Source organism: Haematobia irritans, chromosome 4 (genome assembly GCF_050003625.1).
Source record: "Haematobia irritans isolate KBUSLIRL chromosome 4, ASM5000362v1, whole genome shotgun sequence".
Classification (NCBI taxonomy): domain Eukaryota; kingdom Metazoa; phylum Arthropoda; class Insecta; order Diptera; family Muscidae; genus Haematobia; species Haematobia irritans.
Window position 1 is genome coordinate 88,103,255 of NC_134400.1, and position 23,461 is coordinate 88,126,715.

The following is a 23,461-nucleotide window of genomic DNA, read 5'->3' on the forward strand; positions in this document are numbered from 1 at the left end:
AAAACTTTCAACATTTTAGTTGTAATTTTTGAAAAAAAATCACATGTATAAAAACCTCTTTTTAAATTCGCAAATATTTTTTTCTTGAGGTACGTGCGTATTAATGAAAATTTTTTTGCTAATTGACAACCAAATTAGCAGATTTTTCATTCAACTTGAAGATAACACTTGTAGCTTTCGACACCGTTACAGTTTTATGAACAAAAGCAAAAACAACGCTGACAGTGAGTCTCAAAACACAAAAAGTTGCCCACAGGCAACTTTAGAGTCGAAAGGGTTAAAGCTTTTTGAATTTCTTGGAAACTTTCGTCACAAAAAAAAATGTTACAAAATTTTTATGTTTGAAATAAAAAAATGATTTTTATTCCAATTCGTTGACATCAAGCACGGTTTTTATAGCTTCATGTTAAAAAATTTTTTTTTGAAGTCTAGTAAAAATTTAATAAAGTACTACGCAATGCTGAATATCTTTTAGAACTATTGGGAAAGTATTTGAAATATATGTCGAATTATATTATTTTACTTTTCCAAAAAATCCTGACATGCTTAACAAAACAACTCACGAGATCGAATCCCTATTCTATGATGCAGAATAGGGATTCTAAATAATAACTAACAAATTCAAATTCAAAATTGTATATACATAAGTTAGATTAAAAATTCTATTACTACCCAGCAAAAAATTTGGAAGTTCTTCCAAAGGCACAACTTTAAAAGCACTTCCATAAGATGCACTCCCATTGATGTTCTTTATTTTAACTACCTAGGAAGTTCTTTTAATTCAATTTTTTATAACTTGATTTGTTCATACTTTTAATGGGTAATTTTAACTTTTTTTTTGTTTTAAATTTGTTAAAAACAGAGTAGGAATTCATAAAATGGTACAAATTATTTAAATTTTGTCGAAAAAAAATGCTAAATTTAATCTGAAGAAATTGTGAATGTTTGAAAATATTTGAGGTCAAACGTTTTTTAAAAATTATAAAAAATTATAAAAATTATTTATTTGACAAAATATAACAGAATTTTTTAATTTACATCCAAAACACTGAATTCGGATTACACTTAAAGAAGTGATGCAAATTCAGTGCAACGGCTGTTGAAATGGAGGACTTCCGTCCTATGACAAGCCCATGTTAAATTCATCGCTTCTGCGTCAATTATGCACCACTTCCGGATCCAAAAAGAACATTTGCATTACTTTTTTGGCGATGCTTTTTTTGCTGGGTATGTATTTATGAAGCAAATTTGGGCAATCGTACTACATATGACAAAATCTTCTTCTTCTTCTGAGAATAATTAATTTTTTTTTTTCAACTAAAACCCACACCGCTTGAGTTTTTTATTATTTCGCTACCGATCACTGCTACAAAGTCGCTCTTGTCGCTCATGGAATATTCTTGCCATATTATTGTATGTGTATATGTCTCCTGCAACTATATTATGTTCTTAAAGAAGATTAAATGGTTTCTCTCTGTGTAGAACGTTATGAGATTAACGTTTTAACAGATATACACGTAACTAAAATTATGAAATATTTTCCTATTAATTAAATTGAATAAATCATCATGCCATCAATATTAATCTTTATCTCACCCTCATGTTTCTCCATCAAATTTCTTCTGCCCGTAGAATGAATGGAAAGGTGATTCCTCCTTCGTCTTAGCCACCACAAGTCGTTCTCTTTAGTATTCTCTTTGGTATTTTGAAACATGATTTTCGCTATGATGTAAATAATTTATTAAGAGCTGGCAACGAACAAAACACCCAACAAATGTAAAAGAATATTCCATAATAAATCATTGTCTCCTCAGAGAATTTTGTGCTAAAAGAAGACACCGATGATGAAAACAACAACAGAAAACACAACACATAATGCAGGTTAAGGAAAAAAAAAAACACTGAAAGATTAAGAAGCTTTTAAGTAAAACGAGACTACACTCTTAAAAAAATACAAAAGTTCTGAAACATATGGGACATTTCAAAGGACTCCTAAAGGACTCCAAAGACCCATTGGGAATGGGTACTTACAGTGGCTCACATCGAAAGTCGGGCAAGTTATTATAAACAAGTTATCACCTAGTTTAAACATGTTGATTCACTTTTTTTTCAAATTCATTTCAAACATTTATAAAGTTACTTAGTATACAACAAACTTAAATTGAAATATCGCTGTAACTTTTGTTTGTAACTGTACTACAAAACCTTATTTGAAAAAAAACTAAGAAATATACTCACACCGAAAGTCGGGCAAAGCAAATTCGAAGAAAATGGCACATGTTCTACCGTTATATTTGAGCATCACTTATTATTTTTGGTTTGGAAAATCATTAGTTGATCTCAAGCCGCCGTCCAAATACAAAGTTCCGAAATTTACTCAAATTTTTAATACAATGTCGCGTAGAATTAAACAGTCCACATTGGAAGAACGAAAAATTGTTATTAATAATTATTTAGAAGGAAAGACCGAGCGCGAAATTGCTAATATCGTTAGCAAAAGCAAGTCGACAGTCCATGACATTATCAAAAGATATAAGGAAGACGAAAGAATATCAAACAAACAACGTGCAGCAGTAAAAAAGAAACTCAGTCCAAGACACGAAAAGTTCATAGTACGTGAAGTACAAAAGGATCCATTTATTTCCGCTCCAAAACTTGCCACAATCGTCAAAAATTATTTTGGAATAGAAGTACATGCAGAAACGGTGCGAAGGGTACTACGGAAAAATAATTTAAATGGCAGAGTAGCCCGTAAAAAGCCATGCATCAGTGAGAAAAATAGGAAAGATCGGTTAGAATTCGCACGTGAGCACATTTCGAAGGATTTTTCATTTTGGAGCACGGTAGAATTTGTAAAACATGCTAGCCGAATATTTCCATTAGTATTTTCATATTTTACAGGTCCTCTTTACTGATGAGAGCAAATTTAACTTGTTTGGCTCCGATGGTCGTCGTTATGTTTGGCGTAAGCGGAATGAAGAATTTTGTCATAAGAACACTAAGAAGACAGTGAAGCACGGAGGCTTATCAGTGATGGTGTGGGGCTGCATGTCAGCTTCAGGTGTCGGAAACCTTCATTTTATAGAAGGTATAATGGATAAAAACATTTATCTCGACATTTTGAAAGCAAATGTTAAGGAAAGCGCACGCAAGTTGGGTATTGCCGATAATTTTAAATTTTATCAGGACAATGACCCAAAACACACATCGCTGATAGCAAAAACCTGGCTATTGTATAATTGTCCTAAGGTAATTAAAACCCCTGCTCAAAGTCCTGACCTTAATGTAATCGAGCATTTGTGGGATGAACTTGGGCGCCGAATGCAAAATAGACTGTGCACTAATAAAAATCAATTAAAAGCTGCATTACGGGAAGAATGGGACCAAATAAGTCCTGATGTCTGTAAAAAATTGGTTGAATCTATCCCAAAGAGACTAAAAGATGTCGAAACTCAAAAAGGATATGCAACAAAATACTAAATAATGCATACAAAATAAAAATTATGAGTTTGCCCGACATTCGCTGTGACCCTAGTTTTAAGGTTTTTCTGAATATTTCGTTTTTAAGCTTGTTATAACTACACTGGAGTAGATCTTTTTTACATTATTATATTCCTTAATAAATGCTTTATTTAATTTTCAAAACTATTTCCGAAAACGTTAAAAAAAACTTTTTTGTGAGGTGTACAATTTTTTCACATAGTTTGCCCGACTTTCAATGTGAGCCACTGTATGTATACAATGTATTTAGAGACCTAACTATAAACTAATTCTACCCAACTTTCCCATGACTTGTTTCTTGGAATGAGTCCATGTAATGTCCTAAAATACAAATTTGCCCCGTGAACGACAAATCCGTTTTATAGCGACCGGTCCCTTCTATATGTTTTGATCAGAACTGGGACAGGTGCATACAAACCGGGGATTACTCCTGTATTGGGGTTGATAAACACGTTTTTTTCTATCCGTGTAAGAAAATATAACACCACTTTGTCAATCTAGCGAAAATGTGGCAAAGTCGTAGGCCGCCAGAGTACCTCATTAAAATGCAATGCATATCAACTTCCATAATCGTATTTCTAATACACAAATATTGCTGTATCGCCATCCGTCACCCTTAATTTTGAAGGTCATACCCTCAATTGCTTTATTTATGTGCACAAAGAATTCTTTTATGAACACCTTCGTATATATTTTAGATTCACTTCCAACATCAGGAATAAAAATTCAGATCTCCAAATATTATAAAAAAGACTACTGTAACTTTTTCCCTGTGGATAAGAGAGAAGTTCGATCTTAATTCTGTTCCACCAAAGGGCCTCCATATTGAACGTACTACAACTCATTGTCACTCAGGTATGTCGTAAGCATCACTAAGGGGCTTAGCAACATATAAACAGGTACGTCTGATCCTCTATTTATAAGGGGAATCGGTATAAAATTAATCGTATTGCTACACGCAAAAAAAAAACATTCCTTCATTCATTCGAAATATTGGATATTTTTAAATAAAAATTACAACTCACAAAAACAACAACATCTGTTTTTATTAACGTGACCTCGAGCCGAACTAAACAAATACATATAAGTAATTTTTTTTTTTGTGATAAAAGTTTAAACTTTTCGAAGAGACACAACGTTTCCTACACCCGTTTTCCACACTTTTCATATTTTTCGTTTGTTCTATTATAATTTTTAATATTTATGTAGAATAAATCAATTTGTTCCTGCATTGGAACGCTTTTCTTCTTGCATTGCTTTGTTAAAAATCGTGTGCACAAAATTCACCGTATGGTTGGATAGAGATACAAAGCTTAAAACCTTCGGCTGTTTGCATTTTATTGCAAGCCGCCTAGTCATTGTACAACGCAGCTTCTATTTTCAAATTTGACATTGGCACTTACGTAGCCCACCATACAATCAATGTTTTGGGGATGATCGTACACGATGGCAGCGTCATTCGTTTAACACAGCGCTTCCCAAATGGGGGGCGCAGCGTCATTTTTGGTTGAGCAGATTTTGTATCATTGAATTTGTTAAAACAACACATATTTATAAGCTCAAAATGTTAATTTATAAACACAGTGAGAAAAGAGTAGAAGTTACATGGAATACCATAATTTGGTGTAGGTTTTCCACTACCTTTATTTGCACCCGCTAAATTTCTTGCTAAAATATCAGAAATATTATCCACTTTTTTTTAATGTGTGAAGACAAAACACATTTTAACAATTTTGATACAATTTTCGTCACTTTTAGACCTAGAGTCAAAATACAAAATACTTTCATGTTAAAACTGATTTGATATGTACTTTATCAGTAATAGTACCAAATATTAAAAAAAAAAACTTTTTTGGGGCGCAAAGCAAATTGGGTTGGGAAGCTCTGGTTTAACAAAAACCATAATTGAATAAACATACTTATACGCACATATGTTGTACTCACCGAAGGGAGAGCAAATATAACGGCAACCTGTTGCCGAAACACCACTGATGAGTGTTATATGGAAACAAAGCATCTTTGTATTTGGACATCAAGTCATATATGTGTGTGTTTATGAGTGGTTTAATGAAAAATCATTTTTACCAGGAAATTAATTGGAATACTTGCCTGTAGTGAGTGCAGAATACTCTCTCTCAGCGGATACATTGGGTCCCAGTATATGTTCGTAGAGATTTTTTTAAGCATCAAGGATGTAAAGGTCGGTGCAATTGTACTAACTTTGGTATATTGGCATATTTAGTACAATTTTAAATATCCCACCGGCAATAATAGTATTTCTTTTTACCGACTAAATCGCAGTCAAATGCGATAAAAATTGTCCATTTAAATTCTGGAGTTCGGTGTGTTGGCCACCCAATACAGCAATTAGGAATATTAAATGCAAAATGTATATTCAAAATATTCAAGGCATCATATATGTACTACACATATGTTAGATCATTCTATTTATATCCTGAAATGGATTAAAAGAAAATATATTTAGGATTTTATGAAGTACATGGTTTGTATAGATATCAGTTGTTGCTATATATTTATAAGACTGAGAAAAATATCGGCTATTCTACGTTAAAATTTTCCAGGAATCAATCTGCTTTTAACACTAGAAACAGAACATCTTTAAGGGTAGTGAGGTGTAGATTGGAAATTACCAAACAGAGAATTGAGTTCATTGGTACTTCCCTATTTAATGCATTACCCCATGATGTGAAGCATGCATCTAATATATCGCTGTTTAAGGCCAAACTTAAGAAATATTTGCTTGAAAATGTTGAGATACTTCTAGCTTAAATTACATTCAAAATTTATGGTTTATGGTATAGATTTATGTTTGTAATTTCATTTTATTATTTTTTCTCTTTCTTTTTGATTTTTTAATTTCGTACTTATATTTTTAAAATTATAATATATTAAAAACATTTATCTTTGTCACATATTTGCCAACTTGCCTCAAAAATGCGCTGAGGCCTTAACATAATTGTAAAGTTTTTAATAGAATAACAAATAATATTAATAAACAAAAAAACTTGATATTGTCGAAATTTCTGCCAGATTATGGACAACTCCTGAGTGAAAAATTTTTTTCACTCAATTAATTAAGAGGTAAATTTCCAAATTGAATGCCTTATTACCAATTTTTTGACCTGAAATTGCTAGTATTGCAGACTGTTTAAGTTAACATTTTCAAGGTTCGCCAGTAAATTTAAAGCTGTATGCTCCAAAAATTCGCTTACGCCTTACACAAAATGCAGGACACTCACACAAGTTCTCCAATCGGACATTCGCCATTACAATAGACTTCTCACGCAGCATGAGCTTGCATGTTGCATACCAGGGATGGAAAATACAAATTTTATGAAAGTACAAAAGAGGTATTTCTTTTTTTGAGCGAAAAAGAACTTTTCAACAAAAATTCCATTGTATGATAATTGTCAAGAGCTCTTTTAGATTGAATTTTAAAGAAAATAAAATTTTAACAAAATTTTCTATAGAAATAAAATTTTGACAAAATTTTCTACCGAAATAAAATTTTGACAAAATTTTCTACCGAAATAAAATTTTGACAAAATTTTCTACCGAAATAAAATTTTGACAAAATTTTCTACCTAAATAAAATTTGACAAAATTTTCTACCTAAATAAAATTTGACAAAATTTTCTATAGAAATAAAGTTTTGACAAAAATTTCTATAGAAATAAAATATTGACACAAATTTCTATAGAAATAAAATTTTCTGTGGAAAATTTTCTACCCAAATTTTCTATAGAAATAAAATATCGACAAAAAAAGTTAAATTAAAAAAAATACAAAAGAAAAAGTTTTATCAAAATTTTCCAAAAGAAAAAAATTTTCGTAGAAATAAAATTTTGACAAATCTTTTTGAAGAAATAAATTTTTGCAAAATAATAGTATGGACAGATATGGATTAAGGAACATGGTTAATAGAGCCATTGAAAAGAAAACGCCAGATACAAATATATACACGCCTGGACTGTACATGTTTCGATTCGGGCGAATGAATCTTTCCACAGCCTCTAGTATAGATCTAGCTGGGAGAGATAACTCAATTTTGGCCCCTTTATGCTAACTCCTTATGGAGAAAACATTTGGGAATTTTTCCTCTTACAAATTGAATCATCTTTTCTCCCACTGTACATCATCTTTTCATATAACTTACAAGTCCCTTAATCTTATTTTTATTTCGTTTTGTTACATAGTAATGCAACAACTCGAAATTTATTTTTAGAAAGCTAATTTGTTAGAATTCACCTAAGTGGTGAACAGTAGAACAATGCTTATTGTTTCTACAGTCAACTACAACAATATTCTTTTTTCGACTAACATTCTTGAAATTCAAGCAATTCGTATTTTTGACTATGAATTTTTCTTCACGCATGAACTTATCTGTTTTGCCAAATTTCTAAAAGACTATTAGTAAATAATTTTGTTAAAGACTTTCTCAAAATATTAAACATAAATCTGTTATCGACTCAAAACTGTCTACACAAAAGGTACTAAATCATTCGTGGGGGTACTACAGTACTGATCAGGGTGAAAAAGTATTGAAACAAGTACTATAGTACTGTTGCATACCAACAGATTCTAGTTCCCCTTGAATATGTAAGGTAGTTCCTAGCCCAGCTAACTCATCCGCTTCGCTGTTCCTTGGTATGTTCCTGTGGCCAGGCACCCATATTAGGTGAATATTGTACTGCTCAGCCATCTCGTTGAGAGATTTGCGGCAGTCGATGGCCGTTTGCGAGTTACGGAACACAGAGTCCAAGGATTTTATTGCAGGTTGACTGCCAAATTTTCACCACGTAAATCGAGGGATTACTGTACAGTGATTGGGTAACCTGTCAACTCAACTTGGAGCCATCAGTGTAGAAATCTATATAACATTTGGAAGCCACCGTGTTGCAATGGTTAGCATGTCCGCTTGCATACACAAAGTCGTGGGTTCGATTCCAGAATGCACATTTTTACAATGTTGCCAGCAACCTAAAATAATGCTATCATTTCAGCGGGCAGAAATGAATTCAAAGGAGCAATCAGGACAATCACAGCACTCTCGTTTGTCGGCAGTGCTGAAAATGCCGGCAATATGCTTCTACGCGTGGCACTATTTTCACAACAGAATTCAAAGCCCTTTCACACTTTTGCCTTTTGTTTAGAAAAGAACTTAAAAGGTACAAGAAAAGAAAAAAAAAACGTTAAACTTTACAAGATATTTTTTTTGTCCAGAAACTATTTAAAGCTAAATAATTTTGAATGTTATGAAGCCAGTTAATTAAATTCACTTTATTTGTTATAAAGTTATTATGTATACAACTAATAGTAATAATAGAAATTATACACTAAAATTATTGTAAACACTGTGCGTCGCAATGCAATTATCAAATAATAACAAAAGCAGCTGATATACCTAGCGCATACACACATGTTTTAAGTGCTATAATTTCCATGTATTTGTGACTGCAAATATCTGCCAACCGCACAATGTCGGACAAAAACATACGAGTAGCACGTGGTGGAAATGAGCAAACGAAAACAAACAGAGAGCAGCCAGTGAGTAACACGACTTAAGTTATCAACAGCTGATAAGCTATCAGTTATCAAAACATACTCATTTTGGAGGTGGTGGGGGGTATCTATCATTGATTTCTAAGAGCACATGTGCAAACAATTCCAATAAAACTTTACTCTCTGCCCAAACAAAACCTTTATAGTTAACAATCGTATGATTTTTTTGTTCATGTGCTAATTCCCTGTGAGCAGAGACCATTTCTCTGTTATCCCCATTGCCATCAATTGGTCAACATCAACGTCAAAGTAATGCTAAAGGGGAACATAAACAAAAACAGCTGTCAGCTGAGAGTAAAAATTTTGGCCGACTTTCATTTATCTCTAAGATTCTTGGGGCGAATGTGTGTTTTTATTTGTTTGGACATTTGTTTTGATAAAGCTCTGATTCCATTCATTTCGAACCTAAACTGCCCCAAAACCATCAAGTCGTGTGGGAGTGTGTGTGCGTCTTTATGTATGGCTCCCCACTGCTCACCTTTACTGTGTGAGGTGGGCTTTGCCAACAACAAATCTTTAAGCATACGAATGTTTTCGTTTTGTTCTGCTGCCAATGTTTGTCTAGTTTATGTCGCTGTCGACGCTATTCTGTGGCAGTATACTGCGGCCTATCTGTGTGTGGTGGTGTTGTTGTTCGACTTGTGTCTAAAAACATCAGTTGAATTTGGAAAGTTGAGCCATACACAAGTGTGTCGTCGAATCTGTGGCGTCACTAGTGGCGTATGAGTGGTTTTCGAGTTTCCTTCTGTTCTGTGTTTTTCGTAATTGTCGTTTCAGCAGATCTTGCTTGCGAAAAGTGTTTTGAATACAAGCGCGCCTAAAATTTGTTTTTGGTTTAATTACCAGCGAAAGAATATTGAGCTGTATGCCCTCGAGAAACAAAAGCCCATTGGAATTCATAGGAATCGATGGATTTAAAGTGATTTCTGTTCGATTTGCGATTTGTTTATTATGAATTTCAGTTCGTAAATATGTTTGGATGAGAATGCGTGTGTGAAAATAAACAACATTATTAAAAATTAGAGAATTTGTATTAAAAAAAAAGGTTTTGAGAAAATAAATTTAGCATTTTTTTCTGTAAATTCAAAATATTACATAAAAATGTGAATAGAAAAAATGCTACACAATTAAATGCAAATTATGAAAAAAAAAATGAGAAATGAAAATAAAGAAAAAATGCAAACGTGTTGACACAGTGTTTTGTTAGTGCAAATTTACTGATGACAAGAGCAGTCCAGGTCTAATGGATTTACATATTGCTATAGTGGTTGCAGTGAAATTAATTTGTCTTTTTCCATTTTTTCCCCGCGTCAAATTGACCAGCAAATTTATTTAAATACGTGCATATAACAATAATAAACAAATATGATCAAAATTCATTTGTAAAAGATAAAACCATAATAAGTGCTTCAAAATTTCATCAAATAATTCTGTGACCAAAGATATTGTCCCTATTCTGTGATATTTGCTTGTCAGCCCCCACTGGATTTTTATAGTTTATGGTTGTCATTGTAACTGCTACTTTGAAAAATGGTCTGTATTACCTTTAAAATAGGAAATTATTAGACCTAGGGTATGGTCACACTGGGCAAATATTTGACTGGCACCCAAAAAGAATTGGACAAACATTTGTCTAGTGTGAACATACCCTTAGTTGTCATGTGCAGTGTTGCTGGCTCTTTTTTGAGCTGCTGGCCGCTTTCTGGCTCTTTTTTTATTTTAGTTCCAAATTTGGCTCTGTTTAATTTCTCCGGCTCTTTATGGCTAATTTTTAGTTTTTTACTAATTAAAGTGATTAGATTGAAGGCACAATCAAAAAAACTTACATAGAAAATGTAAAGCAAGGTTGTAAGGTTCCTTCCATGTTAAAGAATAAAATCCAAAATCTGTTCCATTTGGATTAGTTTGTCATTCTAATATATTCAATATGAGGTAAAAGTGTTTGTTGGTTTGACTGTGGTGACGATTTTTTTTTTTTTGGTTGATACCTACTTAGAAGGCCGGATTCTGATTTCCGATTTAACTGATAAATGCTAAAAACCTTTTTCTGCAAAATGAAAATTTCAAAACTTCAACCACAATTTTTTTACACTTGAATTAAACGCGTAAATTATTTCATTTTTTTTCCTTTTCTTCCAACAAATTTAATTTTTAAAATTTGGGTCTTTTTTATGGATTTGGCTCTTTTCGAAAAAAGTCAGCTGGTGTATTCTTTAAAACCCAAAGAATCCATATTTAAACAAACCATATCAATTGAAGAAGTGAAATGATTTAATTAATTGTTTAGTTGAATGGAAATAGCGTTTAATAGGCCCTGTGATTAAAAATACTACCTTCGAGATAGTTCTAAATTGCTTTGGATATTATTTGTTTTTATACCCACCACCATAGGATGGGGGGTATATTAACTTTGTCATTCCGTTTGTAACACATCGAAATATTGCTCTAAGACCCCATAAAGTATATATATTCTGGGTCGTGGTGAAATTCTGAGTCCATCTGAGCATGTCCGTCCGTCCGTCCGTCTGTTAAAATCACGCTAACTTCCGAACGAAACAAGCTATCGACTTGAAACTTGCCACAAGTAGTTGTTATTGATGTAGGTCGGATGGTATTGCAAATGGGCCATATCGGTCCACTTTTACGTATAGCCTCCATATAAACGGACCCCAAAATTTGTCTTGCGAGGCCTCTAAGAGCAGCAAATTTCATCCGATCCGGCTGAAATTTGGTACATTGTGTTAGTATATGGTCTCTAACAACCATGCAAAAATTGGTCCACATCGGTCCATAATTATATATAGCCCCCATATAAACCGATCCCCCGATTTGGCTTGCGAGGCCCCTAAGAGAAGCAAATTTCATTCGATCCGGCTGAAATTTGGTACATGGTGTCAGTATATGGTCTCTAACAACCATGCAAAAATTGGTCCACATCGGTCCATAATTATATATAGCCCCCATATAAACCGATCCCCCGATTTGGCTTGCGAGGCCCCTAAGAGAAGCAAATTTCATCCGATCCGGCTGAAATTTGGTACATGGTGTTAGTATATGGTCTCTAACAACCATGCAAAAATTGGTCCACATCGGTCCATAATTATATATAGCCCCCATATAAACCGATCCCCCGATTTGGCTTGCGAGGCCCCTAAGAGAAGCAAATTTCATCCGATCCGGCTGAAATGTGGTACATGGTGTCAGTATATGGTCTCTAACAACCATGCAAAAATTGGTCCACATCGGTCCATAATTATATATAGCCCCCATATAAACCGATCCCCCGATTTGGCTTGCGAGGCCTCTAAGAGAAGCAAATTTCATCCGATCCGGCTGAAATTTGGTACGTGATGTTAGTATATGGTCTCTAACAACCATGCAAAAATTGGTCGATATCGGTCCATAATTATATATAGGCCCCATATAAACCGATCCCCAGATTTGACCTCCAGAGCCCCTTGGAAGAGCAAAATTCTTCGAATTCGGTTGAAATTTGGTACGTGATGTTAGTATATGGTATCCAACAACCATGCAGGAATAAGAAGTTTTAAGAGACCACAACCCAAGTAATTTGATTGTGGATGACAGTCTTTCGTAGAAGTTTCTACGCAATCCATGGTGGTGGGTACATAAGATTCGGCCTGGCCGAACTTGCGGCCGTATATACTTGTTTTAATTAAGGTTCAATTTAAAAATGAAATCTTCCTATATGTATATATAAAATCCGAATTGCGTTGGTTGATATGTTTATATGTTCCGGACAAGCTAGGAAATAGAACAAGTGGATTTATATTAAAAACTACTGGAGTTTAAATAGTGAAAATTGTTCCTAAACGCTGTAGCGTTTTTCATGCTGAAATATTTGCAATAAAAGAGATGACAAATTGCTTCAGAATATTCGTAATATTCCATTAAATATTGGCATAAATATATTCTTAGACAGTCAACCTGCAATAAAATCCTTGTACAGAAAAAATATTGATCTAATATGGAAGATTATGTAACACAATTTACCCAATATTAAATACAAATTTCTTTAAAACTATGACATTTTAATTAAAATAAAGGTTATAATCTTTACTTTAAAAATTTCATTAAATCTAGGACATACGTTTTAGAAATTTGTGTCCACCTGTTGAAGTCGTTGGGCTCTGAAGCAAGCAAAATATTCCTTAAAATCCTAAAAGGAAGATCAACATTTTTGTATCAAAGTAAACTTTTTTTGAGTTGGTCTCTTCCTTAACTCGAAAACGGTCATAGACTGCCGCAAATCTCTCAACGAGATGGCTGAGTAATACTATCTTCACCTAATATTGGTGTCTGGCCACAGTAACAGCAAAGGCTAGAAACTACATTGAACAAGCTATTGTCGTGACGCCAAAGATTTCATGTCCTTGCAATACGAATGCAATTTTGCTTAGAATAGAAGTCGTATTTTTCTGACATAAAGTTTTTCTCTTGTCCGAAAGTCGATAAACAATAAAGTCGTTTTGTTTTAATAGTTAAGTGATTCGACCTAAACCTAGGTATCTTTACATGAAAGAAATTTTTGTTGGACTAAAGTGAACTTGGCTTTAATAATTCTGATTTTTTTTCAAAATTAATGAAATGAATTTTTTGACTTTTTTGTATCTTGACAACAAAGCAAAAAAAAAACTTTCAAAAATGGGAGATGTTTTCCTATACAATATTTTATAGACGTTTTTTACTTGAAACTTGACATAATTGAGTCGACATAATCGAGTCTGGATTTGGAAATCTATGTTTGCTGTTAACACATTTTAAAAGGACTTTGATAACAGGAAAAAACAAAAAAATAAATTAAAAATTGTTTCCTAGAATCCAAAACTCAAAGTTAAAAGAGAATTGTATCTTCAATGTATCTTTACTTCAATTTTCCGCTTCTTTGGCACGAAATCAATACTAAAATTCTCAGTGTAAGGACAAAACCTTTGGTACCGTCATTGCTATTTGTCAGTGTAGAACTTTCGAACGAAACAAGCTATCGACCTGAAACTTGGCACATGTAGTTGCTGTTACTGTAGGTCGGATGGTACTGTAAAAGGGCCATATCGGACCACTTTTAGGTACAGCTACCATATAAACCGATCCCCCGTTTCCGGTTGAAATTTCATACACTGAAAAAAAAGCATGCCCGGTTCCAAAGATTTTTTCTTTACTTTAAACATGTTGGTATTGATTCCGAGCCAAAGATGCGGAGAATACAAGTAAGGATACTTTTAAGACACAATTCTCTTTTAAATTTGGGTCTTGTGTACTTGCTTCTAGGAAGTCAATTTTAATTTTTCGCTTCCTTAGCTTTTTTTCTTCATATGCTATCAAAGTCCTTTAAAAACGAGTTAACGACAACTTTATTTTCGAAATTCAGACTCGACTTCCAGTAGAAATTATGCTATGTTTGAAGTGAAAAACATATGTAAAATAAAGTGTTGAAAAACATGTCCTATATTTGAACGATTTTTTGCTTTGTAGTCAAGATGAAATTTAAAGACAATTTCATTAATTTTAAAGAATCTTTCTGAATTTTTAAAGTCAAGTTGACCTTACCCTAAAAAATTTTTCTTTCATTTTTAAGTCAAATCACTTAATTATAAGGACAATACGACTTCATTGAAAAGTTTATCGACTTTTGGACAACGAAAAAAACTTTATATAAGAGAAATGCATCTTTTATGCTAAGCAAAATTTGCATTTGTATTTTAAGGACATGAAATCTTTGTCCTCACGACAATATTTTTTTCAGTGTACCTAATGCCTGTATGAGCCCCTTATTAATATTGCAATACTGGGCCCATATCGGTCCATAATTATATATAGCGCCCAAAATTTAACTTCAGAAGTCGCAGGGAGGAACAAATTTTATCCGATCCGGTGGAAATATGGACCTCCATGCGAAAATTTGTTCATATCGCTTCATACTTATTTATAGACTCCTCCATATAAACCGATCAAGAACCGAATTGGCAGGCAGATTAAATCCGCCTTTTTTGACTAACACAGACTCCATATGGATTAACTTTCAATTTAGGAGACAATGCTAAGAAGTTGTAAGATACATTGCCATAGACAAATGTTACCACAACAGTCTTTCATAGTACACTGAAAAAAATATTGTAGTGAGGTCAAAGATTTCATGTCTTTAAAATACGAATGCAAATTTTGCTTAGCATAGAAGGCGCATTTCTCTAATATAAAGATTTTTTCCTTGTCCAAAAGTCGATAAACTTTTCAATGAAGTCGTATTGTCCTTAATTAAGTGATTTCACTTAAAAATGGGTATCATAACATGAAAGAAAAAATGTTTGGGCTAAGGTCAACTTGACATTAATAATGCAGAAAAATTCTTTAAATTTAATGAAATTGTCGTTACATTTGTTGTCTTTTTGCATCTTGACTACAAGGCAAAAAATTGTTCAAATATAGGACATGTTTTTCAACACTTTATTTTAAAGACGTTTTTACTTGAAACATAGCATAATTTCTAATGGAAGTCGAGTCTTAATTTGGAAATTAAAGTTGTAGTTAACTCTTTTTTAAAGGACTTTGATAGCATATGAAGAAAAAAAGGTGAAAAAGCGAAATATTAAAATTTGCTTCCTAGAAGCTAGAACCTAAATTTAAAAGAGAATTGTGTCTTAAAAGTATCCTTACTTGTATACTCCGCTTCTTTGGCTCGGAATCAATACCAAAATTTTTAAAGTAAAGACAAAATCTTTGGAACCGGGCATGCTTTTTTTCAGTGTACATAAGAATCGGGCTGGCCGAACTTTTGGTCTATACACCTGTTTTGTTTAATATTATTAATTTAATATTATTATTGTCATCGTTGTTTTTATAACTATAATGTCTGAAATCAATATTTTGAACCTGTCCGAACACTACCTATGTAGTCTTCTATAAACTTGTAATTCACCGTTTCATGTTTGTTTTAATCATTGTGGACTGTGAACATCGCTTTAATCGTATTACGAATTGAATTTGTCAAATGTTTGCATATTGCTCGCTCATATTGTCTCTCGATCTCGGCTATAGACCGGCTATGACGACAAAAGCTTCAATAGAAGCCAGCAGCTCATCACCAATGACAACAATCAATTAACGTCGCCCAAGTAACGAAATCAATGTTGCGAGTAAAGTACATCAGCCGCAGCATTGTGAAACAAAAAACAGCAAATGTCGAATGACGCTTCTCAATAGCCCTGAATTCTGCTTCTGCTCCTCACCATCCTCATGAAGCGCTTGTCCTACAGATTAATTAACGCAAGGCGGATACTTGTAGCTCGTAAGAAAACAAGAACAAAGCATTTCAACCAGAAGAGGAAGAACTCAAAGAGCTGAAATTGCTGTATCATTGCTATATTCCTCTATGGAACTTGACCAACGTAAATATGATTTCAAACTAAGATTTCAAGTGCCTAAAATGATTATGACTATGACATCGAGTGATGCCGATAATTGAAAAAATGTCACTGTGTCTTATGATGTGATTGTAGACAGAAGCTGTGGATTATTCCATTTTACATTACACTTATATGGAAAAATAATGTAGAAAATTCGGAACTTATAAATTCGCTATTCTATCTTTCATTTCAAATAATTTCTTTTATGATGTAACTTTGTATATTTATTTTTAGTAGATTTTTGTTTAAAATTAAAACAAAAACTCTGTATTCAAATGTGATTTAGATAATAGGAAAGCTCCTTCAAAAACTCCTATTACCAGGTATAATTACGCCATAATATAATTATAATATTAATTAAGCATATAAATTCTTACTTAAGATTTCGGTAGCAATTTAGCAAATTTGGTGCAAGAACGAACGCTATTGAATTTGGAAAAAAAATCGAATCAAATTTCGGTATAGCCCACATGTATACGAGGGCGGTTCGGAAACTTATTAGACTATCAATGAAAGAGAATAGTTATTTTTTTCAAAAATATTTTTATTTTTCAATATAATCTCCTGAAACTTCAATACACTTAGTCCAAACAGTGGTTTACAACTGTAATTGCATCTTCATTTGAGGTAAAACGCTTGCCAGCAAGGATTTTTTTTTTTGATTTGGGAACAAGTAAAAGTCACTGGGAGCTAAATCAGGAGAATAAGGTGGGTGGTCAAGCAACTCGTACTTTAATTCGTTGATTTTAGCCATTGTTAAAACTCTCTTGTGCGCTGGTGCGTTGTCTTGATGAAAAATTATTTTATTGTGTTGTAAGCCAGGATGTTTTTCTCGAATTTGTACATTTAATTGATCCAAAAGGTTGCCATTGTACTCTGAATTTATTGTTTTACTCGTTTGCAGATAGTCAATCAATAAAATACCTTTGAAGTCTCAAAAAACCGGTTGTCATAACCTTACCAGCCGATTGAATTGTTTTTGCCTTCTTTGGGGCACTTCCTCCAGATTCAGTCCATTGTTTGGATTGTTCTTTTGTCTCTGGAGTATAGTGGTGGATCCATGTCTCATCAACAGTTATGAAACCACGCTTAAAATCCATTTTATTTCGCTTAAAACGATCCAAACAAGCTTGAGAAATGTTCATTCCTATGCGTTTTTGATCGACTGTTAACAAATGCGACACCCATCTTGAAGAAAGCTTTTTCATCTGTAGTTCTTCATGCAAAATTAAATGGACTCGAACATTGGGATGCCCCTGATATTAGCAATTTCACGCACTTTTAACATTTATTCCTCGATCATTTAATACCATATCATGCACATTGGCTACAATTTCTGTTGCTGTTGCTGTTTTTGGACGTCCACTACGTGGTTCATCTTCAATGCTTGTACGACCAGCAACCCAATTTTTTACTGTTGCATATGAAGGAGCACTTTCACCTACACGCAAAGAAAAAAAAAACGTTTGGAAAACGTGTACCGAAAACGTTTTTCTTTTGTTAAAGTTTTTTGAATTGCTTCGAAAATTTTAAACTTTTATCACCAAACAAATTCGTTTCTTACAAAATTTTTATTTTTTCAATAAAAAAAAGTTATTTTTGAAACAACAACACAGTCCATTCCGTTTATATTAAACACTGTTCTTTTCTGACTTTAGGTCTTTAATAAGACACATTTTACAGTTCAAAACTTAATATACTACAATATAACGTTGAACATTTTTTCGGAATCTTCCGAACATATCTGGAATATAAAAAAAAAAAAAAAAAAACAAAAAAAAACTTTGGTCGAAGCAGGGATCGAACCCACGACCCTTGGCATGCAAGTCGGACGTAGCAACCACTGATCCACGATGTTTGTTTCTGTTAAATAAAATTTGTTTATTCGGTTCGTGGGCGCCGAAAGCTATGCTATATAAATATAACTTATATGGATATTTATCTATTGATCACCATAACAGGTACATAGCTCAGTGGTTAGTGTGTTGGCTTACAAAGTGCATGGTCCGCGGTTCGATTCTCCGTCCAGGCGAAAGGTAAACAAAATTTTAAAATTTATAAAATCGTATAATTTCTCCTACATTGTTGGTATTACAGGAAACGGTGTTAAGAACTAAAAAACCTCGTGGATGTGAGGAAAAATGCAATTAGCAAGAAAACAATGTTTTTTTTTTGAGTTTGTCTTTATGAAATTGTTTTTACATCCTGGAAAAGAATAAACGTTTATCACAAAAAGTATATACTTTTCTTCCAAATACACTTCCTTACAGCGAAAAGCAAATGAGAAACGAACTTTGTTTGTCTAAATTTTCGTTTGGGAGGAAATAATTATTTTTTTGCGTGTAACACATTCACCATATCATTATGAATTTCCACCATATCATATTGAAATATTTAATGACAGCACGCATTTCTAATTTTTCCATTGAAAAAAAAAAATTGCGGATGCGTCTCTTTTGAACACCTGTTTCTATATTAAGGAGTTGCCAGATCGAAACAAAATTTAACATTTGTTCATAACAGAGATGGAAGTTTCCAAAACACTTAACTTTTTTCTGTTTATACCGCGCTTTTTGTGCTAGGCTAAGAAGTTTCCGAACTGCCCTCGTAGAGTTTTGAAGCCCAACAATCCATTCATTTCATTTATCTTAGTTATGTTCTTTAATTTTATAGGTCATTGGCTGGTATATCACCCTATCGCCTTTTACCCCCAAACGCCTTCTTTTGCTAAATGGCTAACTACCCTCTGCAAATATTGTACTTAATCGAATGTACATGTACATGCGCCTAAAATGGCTCGTTCAATTGTACCAGAGTTTGTTTTTTTCGAGCACTCTTACAAAGTGCTAGAGTGGCAATCATAATCGAGACAAGAGTCTCATAATCGCATTTAATGACCATGCCAAGAAATTGGAACGAACGCCTATAACATTTGCCTCCATATTTTATGTAATTTTATTGGATTTATTTGGCTTTTCATTTGAATTAGAAGAGAAGTGTCCATGCATAGGCCAATGACCATAAACTGTCACTGTGAGACACTTATTCTCTTTTGATATTAGAATGGGGACAAATTTTATGATGGAGCAGATAGTGTAGCTTTCCTCATTGAATTCTCTAATATTTCACAGAATCTACGTGGATATTTAATGTGGCCGTAGTTGCACGATTCGGCATTGGAATAATACGTGAGATGTTAGTTATTGGTCAAGATATTGCAGAATATGTTATGTCTACTAAATTAAATTAAATGATAATATTTAAAATATTTAATCAGTAAATTAATAAAAACAACTTCAATTTAATTGAATTATTACTAGACGAACAAGGCCCGCTTCGCTGCTTCTTCATGTTCTTTTTATACCCTCCATCATAGGATGGGGGTATATTAACTTTGTCATTCCGTTTGTAACACATCGAAATATTGCTCTAAGACCCCATAATGTATATATATTCTGGGTCGTGGTGAAATTCTGAGTCGATCTAAGTATCTGGCACAAGTAGTTGCTATTGATGTAGGTCGGATGGTATTGAAAATGGGCCATATCGGTCCACTTTTACGTATAGCCCCCATATAAACGGACCCTCCGATTTATCTTGTGGAGCCTCTAACAGAAGCATATTTCATCCGATCCGGCTGAAATTTGGTATATGGTGTTGGTATATGGTCTCTAACAACCATGCAAAAATTGGTCCACATCGGTCCATAATTATATATAGCCCCCATATAAACCGATCCCCAGATTTGGCTTGCGGAGCCTAAAAGAGAAGCAAATTGCATCCGATCCGGCTGAAATTTGGTACATGATATTGGTATATGGTCTCTAACAACCATGCAAAAATTGGTCCACATCGGTCCATAATTATATATAGCGCCCATATAAACCGATCCCTAGATTTGGGTTGCGGAGCCTCAAAGAGAAGCAAATTTCATCCGATCCGCCTGAAATTTGGTACATGGTATTGGTATATTGTCTCTAACAACCATGCAAAAATTGGTCCACATCGGTTCATAATTATATATAGACCCCATATAAACCGATCCCCAGATTTGGCTTGCGGAGCCTAAAAGAGAAGCAAATTGCATCCGATCCGGCTGAAATTTGATACATGGTATTGGTATATGGTCTCTAACAACCATGCAAAAATTGGTCCACATCGGTTCATAGCCCCCATACAAACCGATCCCCAGATTTGGCTTGCGAAGTCTCCAAGAGAAGCAAATTTCATCCAATCCGGTTATAATTTGTAACATGGTGTTAGTATATGATTTTTAACAACCGTGCCAGAATTGGTCCATATCGGTCCATAATTATATATAGCCCCCATATAAAACGTTCTCCAGATTTGATCTCCGGAGCCTCTTGAAGGAGCAAAATTCATCCGATCCGGTTCAAATTAGGAACGTGGTGTTAGTATATAGTCGCTAACAAACATTCCAAAATTGGCCCAATCACTCAAAAATTGGTCCACATCTGTTCATAATCATGGTTGCCACTAGAGCCAAAAATAATCTACCAAAATTTTATTTCTATAGAAAATTTTGTCAAAATTTTATTTCTAGAGAAAATTTTGTTAAAATTTTATTCGTTTCATAATTAAAATTTCATCATTGTCAAAATTTTATTTCTATAGAAAATTTTGTTCAAATTTTATTCGGTTCATAATCATGGTTGCCACTCGAGCCAAAAATAATCTACCAAGATTTTATTTCTATAGAAAATTTTGTTAAAATTTTATTTCTGCAGAAATTTTTGTCAACATTTTCTTTCTATAGAAAATTTTGTCAAAATTTTTATTTCTATAGAAAATTTTGTGAAAATTTTATTTCTATAGAAAATTTTGTTAAAATTTTATTTCTGTAGAAAATTTTGTCAAAATTTTATGTCTACTTTGTCAAACTGAATTATATACGTATTGGATCGATCTTTTTTTATTTAATATATACCACGTATGGACTTACATACAATTTAGAAGATGGTGTTAGGAGGTTTTAAGATACCTTGCCATCGGCAAGCGTTACCGCAACTTAAGTAATTCGATTGTGGATTACAGTATTTAGAAGAAGTTTCTACGCAATCCATGATGGAGGGTACATAAGCTTCGGCCTGGCCGAACTTACGGCCGTATATACTTGTTTTTTTTTTTAATGAGAAACTATTTGTTAAAAAATATCGCATTGTGGGTTAATTAAGTCAATCATATCCATCACAGATTTCGCAGGATGAGAGAATAAAGTAGTCCTTCTGAAAAAAATTCCAAAGATTTCTATTTTTACACTGAAAAAATGATGTCGGAGAAATGCGTATATTATGCAAAATTCACATTCGAATTTTTAGGACCTATCCCAGCAAACAATGGAGCAATATTTCAGCAGGCTTGTAAGGGAGAGAGGCAGTACAAGCGCTAATTTTTGTGGGCTATGTCCCGATTTAGAGCAGCTTCTACATATCGCTGATATAATTGCTCATTTTAATAGCAATATTGTTCAGAAATTATATATAATCTTGAGATTCCTATTTTATAGCATTATTGGTATGAAGAAAAACATCACTACCCTTCATGTATCTATACTGCATGAATTAGTTGCAATAACGTAAACGAATGATCATAAACTTGTTTGATTACTCATTTACGTTATTGCCACCGATTCATGCTGTGTGGATGCACTGCCTACATTATGGTATACCAAAAAGCGCAACTAAACTCTTACTGCTGGGATCTCTCCGAGACCCCTGCCAAATTTACACAAATAAAATACGTATCTTTGTTTAGATGCCACCTTCAATACAGAAAAAAAATCACCAAAATTTTTCCAATTAAAGTCTTAATTGAGTTAAAAACAAGTATATACGGCCGTAAGTTCGGCCAGGCCGAAGCTTATGTACCCTCCATCATGGATTGCGTAGAAACTTCTTCTAAACACTGCCATCCACAATCGAATTACTTAAGTTGCGGTAACGCTTGCCGATTGCAAGGTATCTTAAAACCTCCTAACACCATCTTCTAAATTGTATGTAAGTCCATACGTGGTATATATTAAATCAAAAAAGATCGATCCAATACGTATATAATTCAGTTTGACAAAGTAGACATAAAATTTTGACAAAATTTTCTACAGAAATAAAATTTTAACAAAATTTCTATAGAAATAAAATTTTCACAAAATTTTCTATAGAAATAAAAATTTTGACAAAATATTCTATAGAAAGAAAATTTTGACAAAAATTTCTACAGAAATAAAATTTTAACAAAATTTGCTATAGAAATAAACTTTTGACAAAATTTTCTATAGAAATAAAATCTTGGTAGATTATTTGTGTCTCGACTGGCAACCATGATTATGAACCGAATAAAATTTGAACAAAATTTTCTATAGAAATAAAATTTTGACAAAATTTTCTATAGAAATAAAATTTTGAAAATGATGAAAATTTTATTATGAACCGAATAAAATTTTAACAAAATTTTCTCTAGAAATAAAATTTTGACAAAAGTTTCTATAGAAATAACATTTTGACAAAATTTTCTATAGAAATAAAATTTTGGTAGATTATTTTTGGCTCTAGTGGCAACCATGATTATGAACCGATATGGACCAATTTTTGTGTGATTGGACCAATTTTGGTATGGTTGTTAGCGACCATATACTACCACCACGTTCCTAATTTGAACCGGATCGGATGAATTTTGCTCCTCCAAGAGGCTCCGGAGGTCAAATCTGGAGAACGTTTTATATGGGGGCTATATATAATTATGGACCGATATGGACCAATTCTGGCACGGTTGTTAAAGATCATATACTAACACCATGTTCCAAATTACAACCGGCTTGGATGAAATTTGCTTCTCTTTTAGGCTCCGCAAGCCAAATCTGGGGATCGGTTTATATGGGGGCTATATATAATTATGGACCGATGTGGACCAATTTTTACATGGTTGTTAGAGACCATATA

At 33.3% G+C, this 23,461-nt stretch overlaps 1 protein-coding gene across 3 annotated transcripts in view; it reads left to right on the plus strand.

Moving 5' to 3' along the window:
- The window catches only part of Lmpt (four and a half LIM domains protein limpet), a 539,983-nt gene that overhangs the window by 274,938 nt on the left and 241,584 nt on the right, over window positions 1-23,461 (plus strand). The window contains exon 1 of one of the 3 annotated variants that reach the window (XM_075308103.1): window positions 9,765-9,845. The exons of the other annotated variants lie outside the window; for them this stretch is intronic. The gene's annotated coding sequence lies outside the window, so the exon portion shown is untranslated. Of the gene's footprint in view, window positions 1-9,764; window positions 9,846-23,461 lie in introns of those variants that run through there. 3 annotated transcript variants of the gene reach the window in all.